Raw genomic sequence first — 21,277 nt, forward strand, 5'->3', positions numbered from 1 at the left:
GGCAGCTTCATTAAATAGTCCCCGCAAAACACCAGTCTCAACGTCAACAGTGAAGAGGCAACCCCGGGATGCTGGCCTTCTAGGAGGTACAGTGTCTGTGTTCTTTTGCCCATCGTACCTTTTCTTTTTATTGGCCCGTCTGAGATCTGGCTTTTTCTTTGCAACTCTGCCTAGAAGGCCAGCATCGCAGAGTCGCCTCTTCACTGTTGACGTTGAGGCTGGTGTTTTGCGAGTACTATTTAATGAAGCTGCCAGTTGAGGACTTGTGAGGCGTGTGTTTCTCAAACTAGACACTCTAATGTGATATACGATGCTATTGCCTCAAACTAGAGGCAATAGCATTGTATATCAATGTTTTATGGGTACATAATCACAATAGGACAAATGTTGACATCGCCCCAACCCTACACACCAACACAGAGTTAGAGTTGTGTGGGTTGTTTACCCCTTACTGTGTGTTGCGTACCAACAAAGCGTTTCTGTTCAATTCACCTCCTCTGAATAAAGAGGCAGTTGACTGCACTGCAGCGCACAGTAAATCAAACATGGTTTCCTCTCGGCCGCTCTCCTAGGGTAGGCACATTTCAGACACCCGCTTGGGCTCTGGTTTCTTGACCGACTCTGCTGCTCACTCCTGTAAGCCTATGGAGAGCCGAGCGGTTAAACTGATTGGGATACTGTATTAGACAGTGATCATCTTAACCCCAAACCCACAAATACCCGTTCAGGTCAAGCGGCAGTAAAACTGTCAGGACTAGTAGGTACAGTAAAGCACTCATTTTCACAGTCAAGCTTTCCCAAGCAAGTGTCTCATCTCAAAAACAACATTGATGAAGAAAACAATACTCAGAAACATGAATTCATTATGTATTAAGATCATAGTTACAATTGAGACTGACTTTATTTTTCGCAGAGGAACCTTTGTTTGTGGACTTTTGGCTTTCAGATTACAAAAAGTTAGGCCTATCAGTTTAACCAACACAGCCGTTGGAAAGATAGGTTAATTATATATAAAGATTATCTGTAATAGCCACAGGACTGTTTGTCTGTATGTAAGGAATAACCTAATCAGGACGAGCGTAGCAACAAGTGACCATTTAACTAAATCATAGCAATACATCCCCCTTCATCCCCAGAGATTCAGAAAGCAGCTAATATCCTGGTCTGCTGATTGTGCTTGAAATCCACCAGAGCAGAAGAGCACTTTATCCCGGGTGTCATTAGATCTCAGTATGGATGCTAGGACATTAATCATTTGACTGGAGCAGAATGTCATGAAAACCTATAAAGTATTGAACGGTCCTGCAGCACATCCTGTAACACAGGAGGTAGACTTCCTTAAAGCTGCAATATATCACTTTTTGTGTGACCTAACCAAATTCACAAAGAAATGTGAGTTATAGATCTGTAATTGTCATTGAAAGCAAGTCTAAGAAGCGGTAGATCTGTTATATGTGCGCTATATCAATGCATCCCGTTATTAAGTCTAGTTTTTGAGTCTTTTACTTTCAAAACAGAGGAAAATGCAATATTTGTAGTTATGGGAAGAGATATTTCACAGCGGTTTAGATGGTACAATGATTCTCTACACTAGGGGTATTCAACTTTTACCCTTCTGTTCTACCTGATAATTAATTGCACCCACCTGGTGTGCCAGGTCTAAATCAGTCCCTGATTAGAGGCGAACAATGGAAGAAAGCAGTGTAACTGGCTTTGAGGGCCAGAGTTGAGTTTGAGGGCTCTACACTATAGTTGCTTGTTTTGTCACATAAACTGAAATTAGGGGAACTATTCAAATTTTTGCAACCAGGAAATGACGGAGCGATATCTGCAATGTTGTATAAACAAAGACCACGTAGAATGACTAGGTTATTTATATGGTATAAACAGTGCTATTGAAGGCATTAAATCCAGTCCCAAGTGTTCCTCCATGGCTAAGCTGAACAAAGCAACTATTTGCTTTTAATAGAAAGTTGTGTAGTATACAAGCCCGTGTTAAAATACTGACTGCTGTATATTTAGCCCAAGCTTTTCCATATGCCTTGACAAAGTGAGATACATATGATTCAATCTACAGCCTAATCAAGTGATGAAAGGCCTAATTACAAGCTCTACCTTGTACTTCAAAGGAATCATTAACAGCTCATCTCTTTGATACAAAAACAAGCACCAAGGTGAGGCAATCTTCAATACCTCTACAAATACTAACACGTTCGAAGTGAATATTAGCCTACGTCTCAATACAGAATTCTCTAGTGATGTGACATTTTTAAGGAAAACCAGAGGCTTAAAAAAATCTGAAGCTTTGGATTTTCCCAACCATTTAAACAGAAGGTGATTGTATTAGGCTATACTGCGGTGTTAGCCTAAGTCAGTTCGAGCTGAACACAGTGACCACAGTGAGTTGGTGGCACAAAGAGGGGGGGCAGTGGTGTGTGTGTATTATGTACAGGCCGTGAGGAGCAGGACCCCTTTAATCAGAGAGACTTAGTGTTCCGCAGCTCTGGGAGAAACCATCAACAATCCCACCTCCGTCCCATCCCTCCATCACCTCCAGCCTTGCCCAATGATGGGGTACCAACGATTTATCTTGCCAGCAGCAAAGCATGCCACTGGAGCAAAGCTCCTTTCAAGCAGATTTATACTCCCCAAGAGCTGCAGCGAAGGCACTTGACAGAGCTCTTTATAAAAGGCAAGCAAGCCAGCGGCTCACCTCTGCTAACTGCAGTCCCAATGCCCGTTTGATAGTCAGGATAATAAGCTAAGCAGTGAGGTGAACAGAATCAGAAACCCAATATCAGCTCAATTAAACCTGCCAGTCTGCCCTCCATCTTAATCAAACGTCTTCATTACCAAGGGGATAAGAAAGAGCCAACCTCCAATAGAAGATYCTAAACATCAAAAGCTGAATGTTTTATGTTTGCATGGCACCAACCATAACTTTACCTGTAGCTGAGCCACATTCCTTAGAGTATACTGTAGAGAATGTGGACTACGTTTGTAATTACAGAGTACACTGGACTGTTTCCAAGGGGATTTCTGGGTGTTTGAATAAATCTCCTGGGTTGTAAGAGAAGCACTCTTTCAGATCTACTCAGAGGATTGCAGCCAAGGCAGTATTGAGCAACCCAATCACTGAACTATAGGAAGTTAGGAACGCATAGTGAGCTAGCTCTCATAGTGGAAAGTGTTTTCATACTTATCCACAAAGGACACCTCACATCTGACCATGTTCACAAAATATTTTCATTGATACTACAATATAACTACAAATGTGAAAATGTAACATTGCTTTATGTACAATTTTTTTTTTTAAAGACTGCAAATTATCCAAATATAGATAGTCAAAAGACCATCAAAAGATATAGGCTGTACATAACAAATTGAGATATAGATTGTTGTTTTAATGACAGGTGGGAGCTACAACTCCTAAAACGAGGCAATACCATGCAGTGTCAACCGGAGCCATGCATTTTAGATTCGTACAGATTATCCATACTCATTCGATTGGGGGGGAAAAAGGTTAACACCTCTAGCTAGAAACATTTTAAACAGCAATTGTAGCGACATAGCCAGTAGTGTCCCTTCTATCATATCAAGCCACGGATCGAATTCAAAAGAATGTTAGCTATTATTATTATTATTAAATCAATGCAACCAGAGCTATAATTCTGTATCATCATGAAACAAAAGACATCTGTTGACAACAAAACCTGCACTGGCTGGTTTGTTATTGTTGCTGCAATAACTGTCAATGACAGGTAGCCTATAACATGGCTAGCTAGCTACTCTCGTCTGACCGCGCACTGATATAATCGACAACAGACAATTTTAGCAAGAAAGGAAGTAGCCCTGTTCATAACTAGACACTATGTTTTTAGGGTTAGCAAGGAAGCCAGTATGTTTGCATTTCAACGGTTTTAAACAACCAGGTTAGCTGACTCGCTGACAAGCTAACCATTGTATTGTTATGGCAGGTCAGATTGATTATTAGTGCTGCGGTATGCGATTCTTTACTAGCTCGCGCTAGCTGTCACATGCAGTAGTTTCTCGGCTAGCCAACTAACGTTAGCTAGCTAACTTGCTACTCAGGGAACTAACAATAACATTACTGTAATGGCTGTTAACGAGAGATATGACATGAAACGCGAACAAACTGAAATAGCTAGCTAGGTATGAGTCTGGCTTTTTGGTCATCTTTCCGTCATTGAGCAGCACTTCTAACCGCAGTAACAAGTCGCTCGTAGTACGATTGGGAGAATACTGCGTCTCTGCAATGAAAATGCTATGTTGTGAAATCATATTACAGCTTACCTTTCGGATAGTAGAGTGCTCCAAATTGACTTCAGGGCTCAGGTTTTGTTTTATACTGATATGATGACAGATGCTACAAGTCTCCGTATGAATGGACAGTTACTGTAGCTTGCTATGATTTTCCGCTCTAGCGCTCGAGCCTTTTCTTTCGCTCTGCCACTTCTAGCACCTTGTCCTAACGCAAAGGCTATTTAGGGATCCTCTGAATGTTGACATCTCCTGGGAAAAAAGAGAGCAATATTTACCTTTATGAGGAAATGATAAGCATACATTGTATTACATGTTACATCGGTGCAATTTTATTCATATTTAGAGCCATGTTTATTTTATATTTCGCATACACCATACACGCGATTATGTACCAATTGCATGTGTCATGCAAGGAATTGTGGGCCTAAAGAGATCACAAATAGGGGAAAACGATATGCATAAACTATTTATGTGGTCAATAATTCCATGATAACTGAAACGATATATTATTTTCAGTTCTTGCTTTCATGATATGTTCATTATAAGTAGCTGAATCTACACAGCAGCCCAATCCCAAGGCTGCGTAGTGTCATATGACAACAAAATCACCATTCTCCCTTAAAAAGGTGAACAGAGGAAAAAAGACAAGCTTAGTGATTGCTGCCATCTGCTGGCCTTTTGTATACTGAAAGTAAGCGTTAGTCACCGTCGTTCACTTCACACTTCTGTCACACACTGGGCGCRACATTGGGTGCTACATTGGGTGCATTGCTTGATTCAGAAATGATCATCTATTTTGGCTGATAGAGTTTAAAGAAATCAAAACTGTTGTTCTGAGAGGCCCACTAGAGGGTATCCACAGAACAGTTTATTATGCCAATATTATGGGGACATGAATTTGAACATGTGAGGGAAAGGTTTTTTAATAACAGGATGTGAAATGGCACACCTATCCCCCTTTACCTTCACCTGGTTGATAATAGGCTATAGGTTTGTAGATTACTTGTCCAGCCTTTAAATTAGTGCATTGACTTGAATGATTATGATTTGATAGCAGTCTATCACAAACAACAACATTCACGATTGGCTCTGCCCACTTAAGAATATTAACAGTGAAAAGAGTTCAATATATTATATTATATTAATAAACACAAATTTGATGTTTTCCTGCCAAAACACAGCAACATTCCTGGCCTACTCTCTTATCTAATCCATAGCAAGTGACACATTGATATTCAAACTAGTTTATTACAAGATTATTTTAGATTTGCTTAACATTTTTGATTTTGATGATGGATAGTTAAACAAAATGTGGGGAGCATTCGCAAAGTTCCCCTAATACACCAGTCCCCCAGGCCCAGACATTGGCAACCCATCCATATCACATTGATATTCTAATTGTTAGGCTGTGGACCGCATTATGAAAGCGCTCCATCTTCAAAGGAAGTATAAATTACAGATAAGCCCCCTCCCAAAGCTCAGAATTATTGTATCAGAGGATTTCTTAATGTCTTTGCCCCTCTTGATTCAAAGACATACTTCTATGAAGAGGCCCCTCTCAAATTTGAGAGGAGAATATCTTGTACTTTCCATTGAAATCCAAAGAGGAACCAAATAAAGCCTGCAGGTATAGGCCTTGTGCGCCTTACTCAAAATGGACAGCATTTAGTCAGGATCATTAGGAGATGATTATGATAAGACATTATTAGGGAGTCATACATGCTCTTTATGACAAGTCTTACATTGCATTATAACTGCATCACAATGCATTAAATGCTTTAAGTAAAACGTTACCAAAGTTCAATCTAATCCAAACTAAGTGTAAAGTAGAGCACCTACTGTATCAACTGGTAGCTACCAGCAAGTTAACCTGTAGGAAACTGGGTCCCATTGGAATGTTAATGCTACTATGGCCACTAACCATCTCTGCTGCATATTTCCCCTCAATGCAATAATGACTCATGGCTCAGAGCCTCAGACACATTCACTGAACAACTCATGCAGAAGGCTCATAATAATTTGACATGGTAAGTACCCGCCCTCTGTGAAATCTGAGTAAATCATGTTGCTCCTCAGCATAGAAATATCATCTATTAATCTTCTAATCATGATCTTATTATCTAGTCATTCTGTGCCAGTTGGGAAGTTGATTGACTATATCAGAGGTGATTGTAATGGTAACGGAATTGAGTCAATTCAGAAAAGCAAACGATAGGCCTACTATGATCATCTTCCTTTTGTGCGGTGGACATTGGCCCTATATTGTGCATTAATTTTCACCAGAGCCCTGATCAAAAGTAGTGCACTATGTAGGGAATTGGGTGCCATTTGGGACACAGACATGATTGCGACCATTTTACTTTTCATCAGCCTAAATATACTGTATTACATCCAGGCAATTATGGTAATTTACAACTTTGGATAACCCTAATCATCCTGTAACACATCTTGTAACTGACACATAATCAGAGGTTACAGTCTGTGGCAACTCATCATTTACGGCAGGTGTTTTGCATGTTTTTTTTTTTTTTTGAGTTTCCAGTTGTATTGAAAGCACAATAAATCCAGAGAATCCCAGACTATGATCACAAAGTTTGATGACTGTCACGCCCTGGCCTTAGTTATCTTTGTTCTCTTTATTATTTTGGTTAGGTCAGGGTGTGACGAGGGTGGTTTGTGTGTTTTTGTCTTGTCTAGGGTGTTTGTACTGTCTAGGTTTTTTTTGTAGATTTATGGGGTTGTGTTCATTCTAGGTGTTTATGTAAGTCTATGGTTGCCTAGATTGGTTCTCAATTAGAGGCAGGTGTTTATCGTTGTCTCTGATTGGGAACCATATTTAGGCAGCCATGTTCTTTGGGTATTTTGTGGGTGATTGTTTCCTGTGTCAGTGTTTGTGCCACACGGGACTGTTTCGGTTTGTTCACGTTTATTGTTTTTGTATTTGTGTTCATGTTCAGTTTTCCCTAATAAAACATGGACACCTACCACGCTGCGTATTGGTCCGATCCTTGCTACACCTCTTCAGAGGAAGAAGAGGATGACAGCCGTTATAATGACAAAATTTGCCCACGCCATCTTCCTGTTCAAGTGAGCACTGTACAACAAGGTGAGTCCAAGAATGTATTGTATGCTGCTGCATAAATGATGTAATATGCCAGGGAGAATTGTATACTGTAGCTACTGTATGAAAGTAATACTAAGTTGTGTAGTAAGCTGTTAGTAGCTCATGTGCCTCACCCTAATAATTTGGTCCCTTTCCCCCTTATAACGTAGCCTACTGTTCTGACTTGGTGGTGCACATGTAGCCTATAACCTGTTTAAGAGAAATGTCATCATCAAATATTGTAAGCGCTTTCATTGTCTGCTTCTATGCCCCCTTTATTTATCCTACGGCTCTGACTCGGTGTACAGGGAGAATACTGTAAGAACGGCCAATGTTCTGAATTCTGTCGCTGTACATTTCAAAAGTCCTGAACAAATAGTTATATTGACTACATCTGCCCTAGCTCGCTCATTAATGTCTTAATTGAAGTTACGGATTGCCTCTTATGCGCTCGTCTTCCCCTTATGCCATAGTTTATACTGTACATCTCAATTGTCAGTAGAAACCACATAAAATGTTGTTTAAGCAAGTCAGCCATATCAGCTATGTTTTATAGGCAGTAAATGAGGCTGAATTAACTGTTTCCCTGCCAGAAAAGTATCAGCAGATTCACTCCAAGGTGCTGAAAAGAAAACTGTTGTTGGGACAGCTTTATGTAGGCCCTAACACTTTTTTTAAATACATATATTTTTGTATGACTATTTATTGAATATCTGAAACATACAATATACTTGCAGTGAAGCCGCTCAACAACTACATTATACCAGTCATCCAACAGATTCCCATTCAGAGCGACACACAGAAGCATCCAGGGTCAATGCCCTGCTCAAGGGCATGTTGACACCAGGCCAAAAAAACGTGAACCCGAACCCTCCAAGATCCCCCACAGTTCCCCAATAGCGTCCTCAAACCATTCGAGACCCTCCCACACCCCCCCCAAGAAGAAAAAAAGAAATACAATTAATTCCATTCCCACCCCAACAACCCCCAATGCACACAACCAGAGAATAACAAAAGAGGAAAAAGGAAAAGACAGAAGAAAACAGCAAACAACAATGCAAAAACATTTATAATACATGATAACAAAAGAATAGCCAACCGTATATGTTTATGTCTGCACTATTACATGTGTGTGTATACAGTGCTCCAAAATTAATGGCACCCCTGACTGGCAATGCACAAACAAGCCTTTAAAAAATATAAACATATAATTATAGAGAAACTCAAAATACACAACTGTGAAAATATTGTACTTTATTAATGTTTCAATGGAACCAACCAAAATCATACAATTATTAATACAAAATTAACCATAATCAAGTTTCATAATTATTGGCACTCCTCATTTAGCACTTAGTGCAACCACCTCTGGCAAGGATAACAGCATGGAGTCTTTTCCTGTCATGTTTGACAATGTTAAGGAACACATTTGGAGGATTTTGGACCATTCCTCTATGCAGATCCTTTCAAAGATCCTTCACATTCTTGGGTTGCGCTTATCAACTGCCCTCTTCCACTCAGCCCCACAGGTTTTCGATTGGATTGAGATCTGGCGACTGAGATGGCCATGGCAGAACATTGATTTTGTTGTCACAAACCATTTCTTGTGATCTTGAGGTATTTTCGGGTCATTGTCTTGTTGGAAGTCCCCTACCGGCCAAGTCCAGCCTTCTGGCAGAGGCAACCAGATTGTCAGCCAAAAATTGCCTGATACTTGTGGAATTCATTATGCCATCAATCTTAACCAGTGCCCCTTGGACACTGGAATTAAAACACCCCAAAACATCACTGACCCCCCTCCATATTTCACTGTGGGTATGAGGTGCCTCTCCTTGTATGCATCTCTGTTTCGACGCCAAACATGCCGACGTTGTATCTGACCAAAATGTTCAATTTGTCTCATCTGACCAGAGCACCTTCTTCCAGTCATAATTTAAATGACTTTTGGCAAACTCCAAGCGCTTGCGTCTGTGTCTTGGGGTCAGAAAGGACTTTCTTCTGGCAACCCTTCCAAAGAGCCTGTGGTTGTGGAGGTGGCGTCTGATGGTTACTTTTTAAACCTGGTGACCCTAAGACGCCACCAAGGCCTACAATTCTTTCAGTGATTCTTGGGGATTTTGTTGCTTCTCTCACCATCCTCCTCCCTATCCTGGGGTGCAAAATGCATTTGTGTCCTCTACCCGTGAGGTTTTCAACTGTTCCATATCTTTTAAATGTTTTAATAATTGCCCTGACAGTACTCAGTGGTATATTCAATTGTTTGTGGATCTTCTTTTAGCCATTACCAGATTTATGAAGGTCTACGACCATCTGTCTCTTTTGAACTGCCAGTTCTTTTGTTTTCTTCATGGTGTTGGATGACAGCGGGATATTGCATGTGTGTTACCTCATTTTTATACCCTAGTGAAACAGGAAGTGATGTAATGGCTCAATATAGTTCCTTAAGACTTAGATAAAATTAAATAAGTGGAATTTAATTTGTGGTTTAATTTTGGTAGATGTTATTTACAATAATCTTTAAGGGTGCCATTAATTGTGAAACCTTGATTTGAGGACATTSATTTTTAATTAAATCAATAAATTATTTATGGTTGGTTCCATTGAAACATTAATAAAGTACAGTATTTCTCACATGTTGGTATTTTGAGTTTATCTCTATAATTATATTGTTCATATTTGTTAAAGCATTGTTTGTGCATTGCCAGTCAGGGGTGCCAGTAATTCTGGAGCCCACTGTATATATAWTTATTTGTTTTTCCTTTATTTAACTAGGCAAGTCAGTTAAGAACAAATTCTTATTTTCAATGACGGCCTAGGAGCAGCGTTCAGGGGCAGAACGACAGATTTTTACCTTGTCAGCAAGCTGATTCAACCTTGGAACCTTTCGGTTACTAGTTGAACGCTCTAACCACTAGGCTACAAGCCACCACTATATGCATGTGTACAAACACTTGCATGGCATCAGCCTCAGACAAACCGGCATTAGTTGTAAAACCACTGCCCCTCAGTGTCATTCAAACTGACTTTTTATTAAGTTTTATTTCGACTTAAAAAAAATATATATATATATTTTTTTAAATCTTTGACCATCCTTCTATCTCCCACACAGCAACTCCATTCCCACTTGTCTCCAATTCCACATCCCAACCCTCAGCTTCCCTGTAACGTCCTGACCAGAGTTATTATGTGTTTTGCTTGTTTAGTGTTGGTCAGGACGTGAGCTGGGTGGGAATTCTATGTTGTGTGTCTTGTTTGTCTGTTTCTGTGTCCAGCCTAATATGGTTCTCAATCAGAGGCAGCTGGTAATGGTTGTCCCTGATTGAGAATCATATATAGGAGGCTTGTTTGGTGTTGGGATTTTGTGGGTGATTGTTTCCTGTCTCTGTGTATGTGTTCTGCACCAGATAGGACTGTCTCGGCTTTCACGTTTGTTGTTTTTGTATTGTTGTAAGTGTTCACTGTTTATTGTCCAATTAAACATGTTGAACACTAACCTGGCGCGGGATGTTCTCGAGTGCTCTAGCGGCTGTAGCGCCAGGAGAAAGTTCGTTACAGAATCACCCACAACCCGGACCAAGCAGCGTGGCAACGGGCAGCAGCAACAGCAGCAGCGGTACCAGGAGGAATGGTCATGGGAGGAAATCATGAACGGAAAAAGAGGACCTGGGCTAAGGTTGGAAAGATCACCTCCATGGGAACAGCTGGAGGCAACCGGAGGAGGAACTGGCGTTATGAGGGTACACGACTACGGAAAACCGAGAAGAAATCCCAAAAATTCTTGGGGGGGGGGGCTAAAGGGTAGTGTGGCAAGGAGGTAGGAACTGCCTGCCACTTCCATGCTTACCGTGGAGAGCGGGAGTGTGGGCAGACACCGTGTTATGCGGAAGAGCGCACGGTGTCTCCTGTACGGTGCATAGCCCGGTGGGGTATTACCACTCCCGCGGGCCGGGCTAGAGTGAGCATTGAGCCAAGTGCCATGAGCCGGCTTCTCATATCTGGCTCCAGTACGTTCTCGGGCCGGTGTACATGGCACCAGCCTTACGCATGGTGTCCCGGTTCGCCTACACAGCCAGCGCGGGTTATTCCACCTCCCCGCATTGTGTCGGCTAGGGGAGCATGCGACCAGGTAAGGTTGGGCAGGCTAAGTGTCAAGGGAGCCAGTAGCCTGCACGGTCTGGTATATCCCGCGCACCTTCCGCCCAGCCCAGTATCTAGCCAGTTCACACCCGAACTCGCCTTATGGTGCGTGGCCAGCCCGCCCAGTACCATCAGTGCCAACACCACGCACAGGCTTCCAGTGCGTCTCCAGAGCCCTGTTCCTCTCCACGCACTCTCCCTGTGGTGCGTGTTTCACAGCCCGGTGCCTCCAGTTCCGGCACACAGCACCAGGCCTACTGTGCGCCTCAGCAGGTCAGAGTCGGCCGTCTGCCCAAGCCGCTGCACTGCTCGCCTGCCCGCACCGTCTGTATGCCTGCTTGCTTAACGCCGCTGCACTGCCGTTGCCCGCGCGTCTGAGCCTCGTCACCCAGCGCCGTCTGAGCCATACCGCTGCCAGCGCCGTCTGAGCCATCCGTCTGCAGCGCCGTCTGAGCCATCCGTTGCCCAGGCCATCTGAGCCATCCGTCTGCCCGCGCCATCTGAGCCATCCGTCTGCCCAGCGCCATCTGAGCCATCCGTCTGCCCAGCGCCTTCAGAGCCGCCCGTCTGCCCGAGCCATTAAGAGCCGTCCGTCAGTCAGGAAGCCGCTAGAGCGCGCGTCAGTCAGGAGCCGCAGAGCCCAGCAAGTCAGGAGACCGCCAGGCCGCAGCCAGTCAGTGAGACGCCGCCAGAGCCGCCACCAGTAGGAGCCGCCAGAGCCGCAGCCAGTCAGGAGCCGCCAGAGCCCCAGCCAGTCAGGGAGCCGCAGAAGCGCAGCCAGTCAGGAGCCGCCAGAGCCGCCGCAGTCGGAGAGCCAGAGCGCCAGCCAGTATCGGAGCGCAGAGGGCCGCGTGCGTGATGCCGCGGAGCCCCAGCTGTCCAGCGGAGAGGGCGGTTCAGCGGGCGCCGCGGGAGCAGGTGAGAGAGGAGCGTGGCAGACGGCCCGGAGGCAAGCATTGTCAGGCGGCGGAGAGCGCCAGGAAGCGTCAAGGCCGACGCAGGCAGAAGTAGAAGGCGGGGACGAGAAGTTTCAGGAGGCCGGATCCAGCAGTCAGGAGCCGCCAGCTAGCCGTTCGATGCGCACGCCAGTCAGAGCGCCAGCCAGTTCGGTAACCGCCAGCAGCATGGGCGGGCGCTTCGGCGCCGGCAGGCGCAGAGGGCGCAGCTCGGATCGAAGGGAGCGCCAGAGCAAGATCCGGACGCCAGGTGCAAGTTGCGAGCGCGGGCCTCCAGCAGCAGGGTAGCATGAGGTAGCCCAGTAGAGGCCGCCGAGCGTCGCATGTTGAACGAAGCCAGGCACCACGGCCTTAATGGAAGCCAGTCCAATGAGCCGTCCATGCTCGAGGGCGAAGCCTCCATGTAGGTGCCGACCTCCGCTAGTTCGTCATGAAGATGCCGGACGCCGCTCCTCAAGTGCGTCATCGAGGTCCGCCTCCAGTCTGAGGACCCGCCCTCAGTCCATCAGGTAAGCCCGCAATGAGCGGCTCAGTCATGAGCCAGTCGGACTGGACGGCCCTCAGTCATGAGCCGCCTCAGCGGATGCAGCTGCCACTTATGGAGCTCCTGTCCACGGAGGGCATCATCCTCTGTCCGAGCTGCCACGTATTTCCGGGGCTGGCCACTTCTGTCCGGAGCTGCCACAAGTCTGTCCTGGAGCGAGCGTACCTCTCTGTCTGCGGTTAATGGTCTCCTGTCCTCGTGATCCTATCCCTCCCTAATTCAGGGGTTGCGCTGCCGAGGGGCCTTGGGAGGATTCTCGTGCGTAGGTGGGGCGAACGTCGCAGCTGCTTGGGCGGGGGTGGCGCCACTGGTTCTGTCTGCTCCTCTCTGTCACGTGCACTACGTTGGTAGGCTAAGCTCGGAGGGGGAAATAGTAAAACAGTTAGGGTGTGGGGGGACAGTGGTGCCTCTTGGGCTTTTAAGGGTCAAGTGTGGGTCGGGGCTCGGGCATAGCCCAACAGGGACGTAAGGAGGGGACAAGACAGTGGTGGAGTGGTGTCCTCGTCCTGCGCGAGCCGCCACCGGGGACAAGATGCCACCGACTCTCTCTTGAGTTGTAGGTGCGGTCGGATGAGTCCGCACCTCAGGAGGGGGTACTGTAACGTCCTGACCAGGAGTTATTATGTGTTTTGCTTGTTTAGTGTTGGTCAGGACGTGAGCTGGTGGGAATTCTATGTTGTGTGTCTAGTTTGTCTGTTTCTGTGTCCAGCTATTGGTTCTCAATCAGAGGCAGCTGGTAATCGTTGTCCCTGATTGAGAATCATATATAGGAGGCTTGTTTGGTGTTGGGATTTTGTGGGTGATTGTTTCCTGTCTCTGTGTTTGTGTTCTGCAGCAGATAGGACTGTCTCGGCTTTCACGTTTGTTGTTTTTGTATTGTTGTAAGTGTTCACCGTCGTTTATTGTCCAATTAAACATGTTGAACACTAACCGCGCTGCATTTTGGTCCTCTCCTTCAGCCCAGGAAGAAAGTCGTTACATTCCCTCAGCCCATCCCATCTATCTCTGTTGGCCACCCACTTCGGGTTTCTAGGCAACACATATCTTTCAACTTTGCTGTGTTTGACGTACAATTTCAATCTATCTAATCGAATAGAATCCACAGATTGCGAGTTGAAGATAAATACTTTTGCTAAGAGTATTAGTATATTAGTAATTGACTGACCCGGTCTCTCCAGATCTCCTAACAGTACTATTTCTAGGGTCAATTTTAGATCAATGCTATGCATTTTCAGCAATTCCTGAACCTGAGACCAGAAACAGGCTGAGGGCAATACCAAAATAAATGGTCTATTGATTCTGTATCCTCACAACAAACTCTGTAGAGCTTCGATGACTTTATGCCCTAAATATTCAACATTCTGTTGGTGGCAAGAATTCTATATAATAATTTTAGCTGAAAAGCACGAGTCTTGAATCTTGTGTTTTATATATCAACTATATATCGGTACATCAAAAATCTCCTCCCAACTATTTTGCAATCTGTAAGGCACAGTTGTCACCATCCTGGTCCTCAAATGAAACTGGTATACTTTCCTATTTATGCTATTTGTATTAACTCCATGAAGGACATAACTCTACCATTCCAATTTACAATCTAATTTTAGAACAAAATAGCCTTTTCAAACATATTTCCCATAAATACAGGTATTTTATCAACCAGCACATTTGAGTTCAGCCATAATATTTGTTGTAATATTTGTTCTATCTTTTCAGGGGGATGAAATTGAAATTGTAGCCAGCTCTGCAATGCTTGTTTGAAAAAGAGATCRTTTGAAAAAAGTATCATTTTCAATTAATCGAAAATTAGACATGGCAATCTGCACAAAGGCAAAAAGGCAATTTTTAAACAATGGATGAGCTTTTCTTAGTAATCTACTTGAGAACCAATTAGGGTTCAAATAAAACTTTTGAATGAGTGAAGCTTTTAGAGAGGTTGAGTGCTTTTATATTTAATAACCTCAACCCACCCAATTCATATTCATTATATAGATAGGCGCATTTTATTTAGTCTAGTTTAGCGTCCCAGATAAAGCTAAATATTTTTTGGTCATATGATTTGAAAAACGAATCATCAGGAGTAGGCAGCGCCATAAATAAGTGAGTAAACTGAGATATGACTAAGGAGTTAATCAGGGCAATTWTTCAAAAAATAGACAGGTATTTATCTCTCCATGGTTACAGGATCTTGTCTATTTTTACGTTTTCTATTGAAATTCATTGTGGAGAGCTTATTTATATATTTTGTGATTTGAATACCGAGTATGTCTACTTCACCATCAGCCCATTTTATAGGTAAACTGCAGGGTAATGTAAAAGTTGTATTTTTTATGTAGGCCCTAACAGTTTGTGGGCACCGTTTATCACCGTTATAGTACAATTAATGTATTGTTTCGTGGTGTGTGTGTGTTGTATAGTGGCTTTGCTGGCATGATTCAAAAACCTTTGGGGGAGTTTGCTCCACTAAGGTTTACATGCTAAAATCGCCACTGGTTACAGTATATACAGTGGGGAGAACAAGTATTTGATACACTGCCGATTTTGCAGGTTTTCCTACTTACAAAGCATGTAGAGGTCTGTAATTTTTATCATAGGTACACTTCAACTGTGAGAGAAGGAATCTAAAACAAAAATCCAGAAAATCACATTGTATGATTTTTAATTAATTAATTTGCATTTTATTGCATGACATAAGTATTTGATACATCAGAAAAGCAGAACTGAATATTTGGTACAGAAACCTTAGTTTGCAATTACAGAGATCATACGTTTCCTGTAGTTCTTGACCAGGTTTGCACACACTGCAGCAGGGATTTTGGCCCACTCCTCCATACAGACCTTCTCCAGATCCTTCAGGTTTCGGGGCTGTCGCTGGGCAATACGGACTTTCGGCTCCCTCCAAAGATTTTCTATTGGGTTCAGGTCTGGAGACTGGCTAGGCCACTCCAGGACCTTGAGATGCTTCTTACGGAGCCACTCCTTAGTTGCCCTGGCTGTGTGTTTCGGGTCGTTGTCATGCTGGAAGACCCAGCCACGACCCATCTTCAATGCTCTTACTGAGGGAAGGAGGTTGTTGGTCAAGATCTCGCGATACATGGCCCCATCCATCCTCCCTTCAATACGGTGCAGTCGTCCTGTCCCCTTTGCAGAAAAGCATCCCCAAAGAATGATGTTTCCACCTCCATGCTTCACGGTTGGGATGGTGTTCTTGGGGTTGTACTCATCCTTCTTCTTCCTCCAAACACGGCGAGTGGAGTTTAGACCAAAAAGCTCTATTTTTGAATCATCAGACCACATGACCTTCTCCCATTCCTCCTCTGGATCATCCAGATGGTCATTGGCAAACTTCAGACGGGCCTGGACATGCGCCTGCTTGAGCAGGGGGACCTTGTGTGCGCTGCAGGATTTTAATCCATGACGGCGTAGTGTGTTACTAATGGTTTTCTTTGAGACTGTGGTCCCAGCTCTCTTCAGGTCATTGACCAGGTCCTGCCGTGTAGTTCTGGGCTGATCCCTCACCTTCCTCATGATCATTGATGCCCCACGAGGTGAGATCTTGCATGGAGCCCCAGACCGAGGGTGATTGACCATCATCTTGAACTTCTTCTATTTTCTTCTATTTTCTAATAATTGCGCCAACAGTTGTTGCCTTCTCACCAAGCTGCTTGCCTATTGTCCTGTAGCCCATCCCAGCCTTGTGCAGGTCTACAATTTTATCCCTGATGTCCTTACACAGCTCTCTGGTCTTGGCCATTGTGGAGAGGTTGGAGTCTGTTTGATTGAGTGTGTGGACAGGTGTCTTTTATACAGGTAACGAGTTCAAACAGGTGCAGTTAATATAGGTAATGAGTGGAGAACAGGAGGGCTTCTTAAAGAAAAACTAACAGGTCTGTGAGAGCCGGAATTCTTACTGGTTGGTAGGTGATCAAATACTTATGTCATGCAATAAAATGCAAATGAATTACTTAAAAATCATACAATGTGATTTTCTGGATTTTTGTTTTAGATTCCGTCTCTCACAGTTGAAGTGTACCTATGATAAAAATTACAGACCTCTACATGCTTTGTAAGTAGGAAAACCTGCAAAATCGGCAGTGTATCAAATACTTGTTCTCCCCACTGTATATCACTCCCTTTGGTTTCTTCCCCAGTCGTCACTGTTTCCGTTTCAGTTTCATGTCTGTGGGTTGTTCGTGTTTCTTGTTTTGTATTATGTTGTGTTTATTTATTAAAACACTCACCGACTCCCGGCGCACACGTTACATATAAATTGTTCTTAATAGTTAGTTGTTATTGTTACATTATGTATGCTGCTTCTGTATAGCTTGTAAACTGTAAACATGTTCAGGGATTATATGCCATTTATACAGTCCATTATTACAACTCTCGTGATATCGTATGTACGTTATATTCATTGCCTTTCATTTCCTTCTACAGAACCACCACCATTACACTACCTTTCCGTGTCGATTTCATCTGTGTGTGTCAATAAAGTATATTTATGTGTAACTCTGAGGTTGCCTTATTCCCCTCTAACCGGGGGCGGTGCTAGAGGGTCACAGATCAGCAAACACAGAGAGCTGGGTTGCTCTCTTTCATGGTCCTTCTGTCACCGGATTTGTGACTTTGCTAGTACCACTATGGCAGCCTATTGGGGACACACAAGGTACCTGACATACTGTACAGCCCACCTGCAGTCCAGGAAAGGACCGGATCTGTGATCGGTTGACCTATTACGGGATATATCACCTCCTCGGCCTAGCAACGTTGCTGAGTGCATCCGGTGGAGGGACTGAGCATGGACATACCACCTTTGCCACTTTGCTAGGGATGTCTGCAACGAGGAATGGGCCCACACCTACAGAAGTGCCATCCCACCATGGCCCTGCAGCATCACCGCAACATAGCCAGCACGGGATGTCTCTTGTCAGATATATCGCCTGCCATCACCCCGTCTCCTCCCCATTGCCACGTGGTGGACTGCAACGAGCGGACATGTGGGAGCGGTGCTCTCCTGAGCTGTTACACCTGGCTTCCCAGTGCCTAGGACAATACAGGGTGGCCCCAACTTTGGGGACACCACTGGCAGCCCGCAGGGAGGTTCGGCTACCTTCCAGGCTCTATATAGCAGAGCAGAAACCTCTTCCACCACACCCAGCACAACAGATCCTGCTGTTTTACTGCCCGCCTGTGGCCCAGCAATCTCCAGGATGGCAGACATTCCGGTCACAATCTGAGTTGACCCAGCGATCCCCGGGACTAGATCCAGCCCAGTCACCATCGGTACTCGAGCCAACACTTCAGCTGACATCTGAGACAGCACCCCCACCTAGCCAAGGGCCGCACCCCCACCTAGCCAAGGGCCTTTACTACGCCAGCAGCAGCCCGAACCCCAGCTGACTCAGCAGTCGTTGGCCCTTCCGTCCACCCGGCAGCCACCAGCACTGGAATCCTCAGCGGCGCCATCTATCCCGCAGACACCAGTGCAGCAGTCACCAGTGGACCGACCTGACCTGTCTGCTACTACACCCAACCAGCTATCCAGCCCAGTCCACAACTCACACTATCTCCTGAGGCCCCATCCTGTCCTGACCCAGCTGCCACTCTGAGGGGCCCCATCCTCCATGACAACAAAATCATAAACAACAGAGGCTGATAAGTCCTTAATTTTGGGGTTATGCTCAGGTTAAACAATTTGGCTAATCTATACATCCATATTTCCTATCCTATTCTTGAAGATCAAGGGGTATAACATTTATTGGAATGACTGGAATTCTGATAGACTTTGGTTTTTAATGTAAAGATATAATTCAATCGTATTATTATATGTAGTAGAAAGCGATGGGTTAAAAGCCTACATAACCAACCCATAAAGTAAAATGCAACATCCATATATGGCCAGCTATGTAAACTTTAACATTGATTTAACCTGCAATAGATGTGGTTCAACTGGTAACATATATTTTTGTCTTCTTCTAGTGCCTCTTAAGAGGAAAGTAATAAAAGTAACTGAATGTAATCAGACTACGTTACTGAGTTTAGGTAATCCAAAAGTTACGTTACTGATTACAATTTTGGAAGGGTAACTAGTAACTGTAACATGTTACATTTAGAAAGTAACATACCCAACCCCGCGTGCGCTTGACGTAAAGTTACGTTACCTTTATGCCAATAATGCAGCATGTGATAGGCTAGATGTAATCACACTGAACATAATATATCCTAGCAGGATATTACATCTCCCTTCTTTCGAAGATAACAACTAAGTATGCATTGAAATCAACCATATTCTTATGACTACTTTTACTACTAAGTACTTTTCAACAGTATCAACTAGTAAACATTTGTATTTGCTGAATCAAACATTCAGGTATATAAAACCTGTGATAAACATATACACCTCAACATGTACTACATTTAACAACTGTTGTTGACATATTTAACAAAACATTTTCAGAATCAAATCAAATCAAATTAATTTATATAGTCCTTCTTACATAAGCTGATATCTCAAAGTGCTGTACAGAAACCCAGCCTAAAACCCCAAACAGCAAGCAATTCAGGTGTAGAAGCACGGGAAAAACTCCCTAGAAAGGTCAAAATCTAGGAAGAAACCTAGAGAGGAACCAGGCTATGAGGGACAGTCCTCTTCTGGCTGTGCGGGGTGGAGATTATAACAGAACATGGCCAAGATGTTCAAATGTTCATAAATGACCAGTATAGTCAAATAATAATAATCACAGTAGTTGTCGAGGGTGCAACAAGTCAGCACCTCAGGAGTAAATGTCAGTTGGTTTTTCATCGCCGATCATTAAGAGTATCTCTACCGCTCCTGCTGTCTCTAGAGAGTTGAAAACAGCAGGTCTGGGACTGGTAGCACGTCCGGTGAACAGGTCAGGGTTCCATAGCCYCAGGCAGAACAGTTGAAACTGGAGCAGCAGCATGGCCAGGTGGACTGGGGACAAAAAGGAGTCATCATGCCAGGTAGTCCTGAGGCATGGTCCTAGGGCTCAGGTCCTCCGAGAGAGCGAAAGAGAGAAAGAGAGAATTAGAGAGAGCATACTTAAATTCCCACAGGACCTGGATAAGACAGGAGAAGTGCTCCAGATATAACAGACTGACCCTAGCCCCAGAACACTTTCTTTTCCTCTCTTTTTTGAATGTGTGTGTAGAACAATGTCCATTCGGGCAGAGATCTGCCCTTCACTGTTTACAATTTACAGGTTAATCATAGTCTTTGGTTTGACCCTGCAGCCTGAACTGGTAGTGTTCTGGCTCTACCTGTTGGATGTTTGTGTGTGGTGCATTTTCAATTGTTTGCAGGAGGAGGCGGTTTCTGCGGTAAGTTTGTCCCTCATTGGTTTGGATGTGATATGACCTTTCAGTACTTGCCATTTGAATGACGGTGGCAGGTTTCCAGTGTCCTGTGTCGTGTTGTTGGTAGCGAACAATATCTTTTGCTTGCACAATGGTTTTTGTCTATGTTAGCACTGCTCTCTCCTGGCACGCACGGATGTCTGACACACCACCTGTGACTGCAGCTGTTTACCTGTGGTAGGGAGGATGGAGCATCGCCTTCTGCTCATCAACAGTTGTACAAGTGATGTCAGAATATCCACTGGAGTGTTTCCGTACTCCAGCATGGAAAGGTACGGGTCCTTCCTCTCTGCTCTTGGACTTCACTGTTTGTACAGTTTTTTCCACAAGCCCATTGCTTTGTGGGTAGTGGGGGCTGGTTGTGATGTGTTTGAAGTCCCATGCTTCTGCAAAGTTTTTTACTTCAGCTGAGCTGTAAGGCCCATTATCACTAAGAAGAGTCTATGCAATTCCTAGCCTGGAAAACATGGCTTTTAGTTTGTTTATGACTTCTGATGAAGTGGTGCTGTATAGTCTCTCAAGATCATAATACCTACTGTAGTATAATCTACAGCGACTACATAGTCATCTCCATTCCATAAATAGATCTGTGGCAACAACTTGCAGGGATGGTGTGTGTGATTCCATTGGCTCTTTTGGGTTAGAGTTGCAGTGCTCTATGCATGTGCTGCAAGCCTCTACCATTGACTCTATCTATTTCACATGGGCATTTCTCCATTCCCATGTGCCCTGTGTCTATGCGTTTGAGCATGTCTTGTCTGAGTGTGTGCGTCACAATGATTTTCTCACCTTTGAACAGGGTACCATCTAGCTCAGAGAGCTCGTCTCTGTGGTTTCAGTACTCAACAACAGTGGTTGGGCATTTTTTTTCTTGAT

General features: G+C 44.2%; 1 protein-coding gene across 1 annotated transcript in view; it reads right to left on the reverse strand.

Annotated features, from left to right (window-relative positions):
* Positions 1-4,505, reverse strand: part of LOC111953416 (alpha-1,6-mannosylglycoprotein 6-beta-N-acetylglucosaminyltransferase A-like) — a 103,478-nt gene extending 98,973 nt beyond the window's left edge. The window contains exon 1 of the mRNA XM_023972668.2: positions 4,315-4,505. The gene's annotated coding sequence lies outside the window, so the exon portion shown is untranslated. The remainder of the gene's footprint in view (positions 1-4,314) is intronic.
* Between the last annotated feature and the right edge of the window lie 16,772 nt (positions 4,506-21,277).

Source organism: Salvelinus sp. IW2-2015, linkage group LG27 (assembly GCF_002910315.2).
Source record: "Salvelinus sp. IW2-2015 linkage group LG27, ASM291031v2, whole genome shotgun sequence".
NCBI lineage: Eukaryota > Metazoa > Chordata > Actinopteri > Salmoniformes > Salmonidae > Salvelinus > Salvelinus sp. IW2-2015.